Source organism: Eptesicus fuscus, chromosome 8, assembly GCF_027574615.1.
Source record: "Eptesicus fuscus isolate TK198812 chromosome 8, DD_ASM_mEF_20220401, whole genome shotgun sequence".
Taxonomy (NCBI): Eukaryota; Metazoa; Chordata; class Mammalia; order Chiroptera; family Vespertilionidae; genus Eptesicus; species Eptesicus fuscus.
The window spans coordinates 97,935,982-97,942,654 of NC_072480.1; positions in this window are offsets into that span (position 1 = coordinate 97,935,982).

Sequence of the window (6,673 nt, forward strand, 5' to 3'; positions counted from 1 at the left end):
CATGGACTCAGGCAATAGGGTAGTGAAGACCTGGGGGGTTGGTAGAGGGTGGGAGGAGGAGGATAAAGGGGGGGGGAGGATGGGAGATATCTGTAATACTATCAACAATAAAAATATATTTAATTTTTTTTTAAGTTGAGAGAGAGAAAGAAATAACAGCAAAAGTTGGACAGACTGTGTCAAGATGTCAACAGATCCATATTAACAAACTGAATCGAGGTTGTGCTATGAAAACACCATAATTCTATATGCAAAGACCCCAGCACTGGGGAGGCCAAAGAGAAGGGCAAGTGAAACTCAACTGAGGAGTAAGAGAGGAGGAAAGTTCAAGGCCAAGTTAAAAAGATAATAAACTGGAAACATTTGTAAGCTTCTTTAGGGAAAAGACAATTAAGAAAGGAATAGACAATACCTCATAGTGACAGGTGTCTCAGAGGAGGACACTGTCACAGTTCTCTGTGCTTGTCTCCCATCCCATGTGCCATAGTTACCAAGGGGGTGCAGGTTACCTACATCATCCACATCCCTACATCACCTACATCACCTACATCCCTACATCCCCTACATCACCCACATCCCTACATCACCTACATCCCTACATCACCCACATCCCTACATCACCTACATCCCTACATCACCCACATCCCTACATCACCTACATCCCTACATCACCCACATCCCTACATCACCTACATCCCTATATCACCCACATCCCTACATCACCTACATCACCTACATCCCTACATCACCCACATCCCTACATCACCTACATCCCTACATCCCCTACATCACCCACATCCCTACATCACCCACATCCCTACATCACCCACATCCCTACATCACCTACATCCCTACATCACCCACATCCCTACATCACCCACATCCCTACATCACCCACATCCCTACATCACCTACATCCATACATCACCCACATCCCTACATCCCTACATTACCTACATCCCTACATCCCTACATCCCTACATCACCCACATCCCTACATCACCCACATCCCTACATCCCTACATCCCCTACATCACCCACATCCCTACATCACCCACATCCCTACATCACCCACATCCCTACATCACCTACATCCCTACATCACCCACATCCCTACATCACCCACATCCCTACATCACCCACATCCCTACATCACCTACATCCATACATCACCCACATCCCTACATCCCTACATCACCTACATCCCTACATCCCTACATCACCTACATCCCTACATCACCTACATCCCTACATCACCCACATCCCTACATCCCTACATCACCTACATCCCTATATCACCTACATCCCTACATCCCTACATCACCTACATCCCTACATCACCTACATCCCTACATCACCTACATCACTGCCCATATTTCTCTGAATCAATGCTCTTCTGTTACATTGGTTTCCAAGAGGTTCAGGGGGAGCAGACTCCAATCCTGGGAGGAACCACACAGAAGCTCAGTGGTTGGTTCAGGAATGGACATGTGACCTAATTCAGACCAGTCAGGTCAGCTCCAGAACAGGTGACAGAGCTACTGGGGATGTGTTGCCTCAAAACCCGCGAATGTGGAGTTGCTAATGTGGGAAAATGAAGGCCAGGGGCCTGTTTCCATGTTTGTCACTAAAAAAGGCCGTGCTGCCACTGAACATCGAGGAAAACAAATCGGAGAGAGAGAGAGAGAGAGAGAGAGAGAGAGAGAGAGAGAGAGAGAGAGAGAGAGGATTTTGAACCAACAAGCTCTTACCCTGACTTTTAAACTAAAACAAATCTATGCTAATACAACTCGGGAGGAGACACAGGGCAGGCTTTCGACCAGACAGGTCTATTGTCTAACATTTGAGCTCCACAATTCACAATTAATGTGACTCATGACCTTGGACAGGTTATTAAATTCCCCGAGGTTTCGTTTCCTGCACTTCATTCCCTAAAATGCATATGGCAGTTTCCTTTTTATGGAGATACTGCGAAGATGAAATGAAATACAGTTTTAAAAGCACAGCCTTTGGCACATGGCATACGATGGGCTTGATAAGAACCCCTGATTCTAATTAAATTCAACAACATTGTCCAGTGTCCAAGAATAATGTCAGTGTCATTAGGCTTATCGGAGGAAGCTGGGATGGGCAATGAACTAAAGCTCCGTCCTTTCGGGTGAGAACAGGGGGTTACACATCCGCAGTGAAACCGGTATTTTGCTAAAACGTCTGAATGGAATTCGGGTCTTGAATTTTTATGAGCTTATTCAGAAATGCTATGTCATACAGTGAGACAGAAGTAGTTCCCACACTGATAATATCAAAAATGAGTCCGTCTGTAACGTTACCCAAATGTGCATGTCTCGGTAGCGGAAGGCAGTGGGCAGACAGGAAGGGCTTTCCGGAGGCCAGTGAAACTGATTGAGAGTCTCCAGATTCAAGAATGATGTGAGGCTTATTTTAGTAGCAACTAGGAGGAGAGCTGATAACTACCCACCAGTATTGGGAGAAGGGATAACGGCATTTACACATGCCTCTGTAACCCACAGGCAAAGCATAAACATATCCTTCGTCTCCTGCCCACCAGATAGTTTTCTTTTCTTTCTTTAAATATATTTTTATCTATCTCAGAGAGAGGAAGAGAGAAAGAGAGAGAGAGAGAGAAAGAGAGAGAGAGAGAGAGATGATGAGAGAGAATCACTGATCAGCTGCCTCCTGCACACCCCTACTGGGGATGGAGCCCACAACCCAGGCACTTGCTCTGAGGATCCAACCGTGACCTCCTGGTTCCTAGGTGGATGCTCAGCCACTGAGCCACGCCGGCGGGGCTCCACCAGCTAGCTTTCATCTCAGTCTAAAAACCAGCCAAGCAGTCCCTTTCCTCAGACCCTGGAAGCAGGGAATTGCGGTTCGTCAGCGCTGGAGGTGAGGGTCTCGCTCCACAGGCATCTCCCTGTGCAGTGAGGAGGGAGACGGGGACCCAGAGATCCACAGCCCCGCCTCCCCCGGGAGGGTGATGCTCCGGGAGGGGAGGTCCATTCCCGAGTTGCTTCAGGATTTCAAACACCTGTGTCCAGTCCTGCCGTTCGAGTCGCCCTGAGAACGAAGGAGACGCGGTGGAGAGCCGCGGAGCCCGCGGGGCTGGGTCAGGTCTGGACGCGGCCCCCCCGGGGGTGGGCAGAGGACCAAGGTGTCCGCAGCCTGTCTGGCGCGTGGTCTGTGCACCGGCTCCAGAGGATTCGAGTCTCTTCCACCTCTTCCCTCCGTGGTGTTCACTGTTGGCGCGTAAATGAACCTTCAGGCAACACCATCAGGATGCATAAACACGCATGAGTGGGTTCAGCCTCACCCAGGAATAGAATGCGTGGACGCCTCAAGTGCAGGCCCGCACCTGGAAGCGCATATGGATAATCCACTCAAATATCCACTGGGCCAGAGAGCCCCGGAAAAACAGAAAAAGTGCGCCCCAATCGCGGGCTGCTCTGGATCTCCTGAACGTTTCTATCATCAGGCAAACATGTGCATCCTTTATAAGGCTCATACAGGGTTTTACAAGTCAGGAACACAAGGCCCGACCCAGGCCCGCCTTGTCGGGGGCACCTGCCTTGTTGGGGGGGTGAGTGCTGCTACCCAGCTCAGCACCCCCAGGAGAGGGCTGTGTTTGCTTAACGGAGGCCCCTTTCCATAATTAGCACAGACCCTGGAGTCAGTGGCTTTCCTGAGGGAGTGATGAGCCCAGGCGCAGGCTAACATGCAGACATCAGAGGAAAGTGTCCTCCCCAGGTGTCTGCTGCAGTGGGGCTCCTCCAGCGCCCCTCCTGGCCACAAAAGGGCAGTGCAGGCAAGTGTCCTGCAGGCACAGGAGAAATTCAGGTTCCCTGGTTTCCGGCTGGCTGCCTGCCAAGTCCAGAGGCTGGGCTTTTGCCACTGTGTTTGTACCTTGAGGACATAGACATTTGTTAAAGAGCCACCTTTCACCACTGCTACCTTCCCAGGTAAGCCAGTCAATGGTGGTGACTCAATACACATTAAACCGCAACAATAATTTGGCATAAGCCAATTTGGCCCGTGTTTCTTGAAAGCAAGGCATTACTAAAATGCATTGGTCACTGCTGAGAAAATATGACCTCATTTTGGCAAGTGCGGCTTTGCTTTAAAAAATAATTGAACTTGCTATTCATCTCATTATAAAATAGTTGGATATCAGTTTAGTTAGAGTTACAACCCATATGCCAGGAGGGTTTTCAAATTAATTTGGATGGAGCGCGAGGGCAAGGACTGTACTGTACAAAAACACCTCCCACTTTCCCATCGCCTTCCAGGCTGGGCACAGCAGGCTGTCCTAGGCCTGTAGGGGGTCAATTAGCACTGATTACAATAATTATTTTGCATAATGGACACCTGTCACCTATGAACTTGAGACGACTAGCCTAATTTCATGTGAGTCGCCAAGCGGTAATGACTACTAGTTGCAATGAGTAAATGTTGCATTTCTTCTCCCCAGCCCCACCCTCTGCCCCCTCCACAGTCGCCCCTGTCCTTGGCGTACACACACACACATATGGTGATGCCACTATGCCCAGAAGACAGCGTGGACGTAAAGACCTCCATGTTCTGTGTGGGAAGCAGCGGCCTTTCCTGGGATCATCCCTGCGGCAGACAGCAGGAAGCGTGGAGTGCGGAATCTGTTTTAATTGCGGTGATGTAAATGAGGCTTTGGGGTCATGTTAGGGAGTGTTAACTGAGAGATCCAGCTAGGACGTCAGCAGCCTGCAGGCCTTGTAAACTGTTATGGGAAATTGCAGCATTCAATCGAGTAGTTTCAACACTGAGCTCCCCAAAGGCTTATTACAGTTTGGCAACATGATGCCGATTTCAACTAACGCACACAACGCTGTCTTGCTCTCACACTTCACCTGCAGATCCTCTCCGGTAGGTGCAACTGGACAACCCCGGGACTCTAGGCGGATAAAGACCCGCCTACCGGAGGCAAGTTACCATGTGTCAACGGCCGAAGACCTCAGGTGGTGGCGACTTCACTGAGGTGGGTTCAGAAAAGCATGGGAATCGGTCCAATGAATACTAATTAGAAATGCACAGAAAATGCCCAAATTGATACCGCTTAATTTCCCATTAAAATCTTTTGTGATAAACTCTCCATGAGGAATGCATCCAGGTGATTCTGGAAAGTAAGTATGTAGATTAACTTATGATCATAACATATTGACCAGTGTATTCTAATTTATAAACGTTTACATGTATGTTCTGGTAGCAAGTTGGCTGTGAAGACCTGGCTTCCTTAGCATGAGCCACTGCAAACAGAAAAAGTATTTCCAGTGTAAGGATAGCTCCCTCGGGGTCCGTCCTTCTTCTCCTTGGGCCCTCATCCAGGTCTAGGGAACTCGGGTGCTGAAGGGGACAGATGAGCCAGATCCCCGCTGCCTGACACGGCTGGACCCCGTTATGAAACATCTGAGCAGACTAAGGACCCCAAAGTGGTTGCTATTGGTTCTGCCTTAGTGGGTCCCGCCACCCCCTCAGGGTGTGGCTCAGGCCCAGGCTGGTCAGATCCGCAGCACCGGGGAGGGGGTAACAGTGTTATGGGCTCGCCTTTCTCTCCCGTGTTCCTAAGCTGCAGGAGCTACGGTAGCAACCACCTGCCTGGAAGGCTGACTACAAAAGGCATGAACCGGGCTCCTGAGAAGTAAGCCCCAGGCATCAAACTGGTGCTGGGTATTCCTACCAGGCCCCATACTTGGCTTGGAATTTAATACAATGGTGGGAGTTATCCTTCCATCCAAGGCCGAGGCAGAACAGAGCAGCATTGCAGAAGCAAAGGGTGCTGCTAGCAGATAGAACTAAGACCCAAACCGGAAGGTTTAATTGGACAACTGCAGTGAAGGAGGACAACCTGCAGCTGAAACATCTGTGACCTGAATGCCATCGGGACACAGGTCCTGGATGTCATGAAACTCTCTGCCTTCAGGTGGATGGCTCATCGAGAGAACGTTCTGTGGGTCTGATCACACCCCATTTTCTAGTTCAGCAAACTCTCTGTGCTTGGCACACAGAAATGCTACACATTTTGGTGGAAGAAAAGACTCCAAACAACACTGAAAAGTCGTCCATGCATCACTCGATTATTTCAACAGTAAATCACTGCCTTCCTGTCAATGACGGAGGAAGAGCAGTTCTGGTTACTCACACCTCGGTGCGGGCCCTTCAGGACTTGGTGTCTGTGACCACCCGCTGCTTTGGGGTCGGAGCTGCCTGGGGCCCTGGCCATTTCCGCTTCTACATGGTCAAGATGGCGCGCTCACAGGACTTAGCAAAAATATAGTGATTGCGGTGGGAGAGATCAACCAATGAACTTGTGTGCATATATGCCTAACCCAATGACACAGACGATAGGGTGGTAAAGGCCTGGGGTCGGGGCAGGGGCGGGCTGGGAGAGGTCAATGGGAGAAAAAGGGGACATATGTAATACTTTCAACAATAAACATTTTATATATGTATACATATAGTGATTCCTGGAGCTGCCTGACAACATGACGCTCTGTGCTGGCCAAGCGCACGCTGTTCAGAGCCAACGATGCTAAAAACCCGATCACCGCATGTCTTCCTGGTGCAACAAGAAGGAAACCTTGACAAACTGAACTCGGTTTAGCAGCAGCCCTTCCTCACGGGCAGC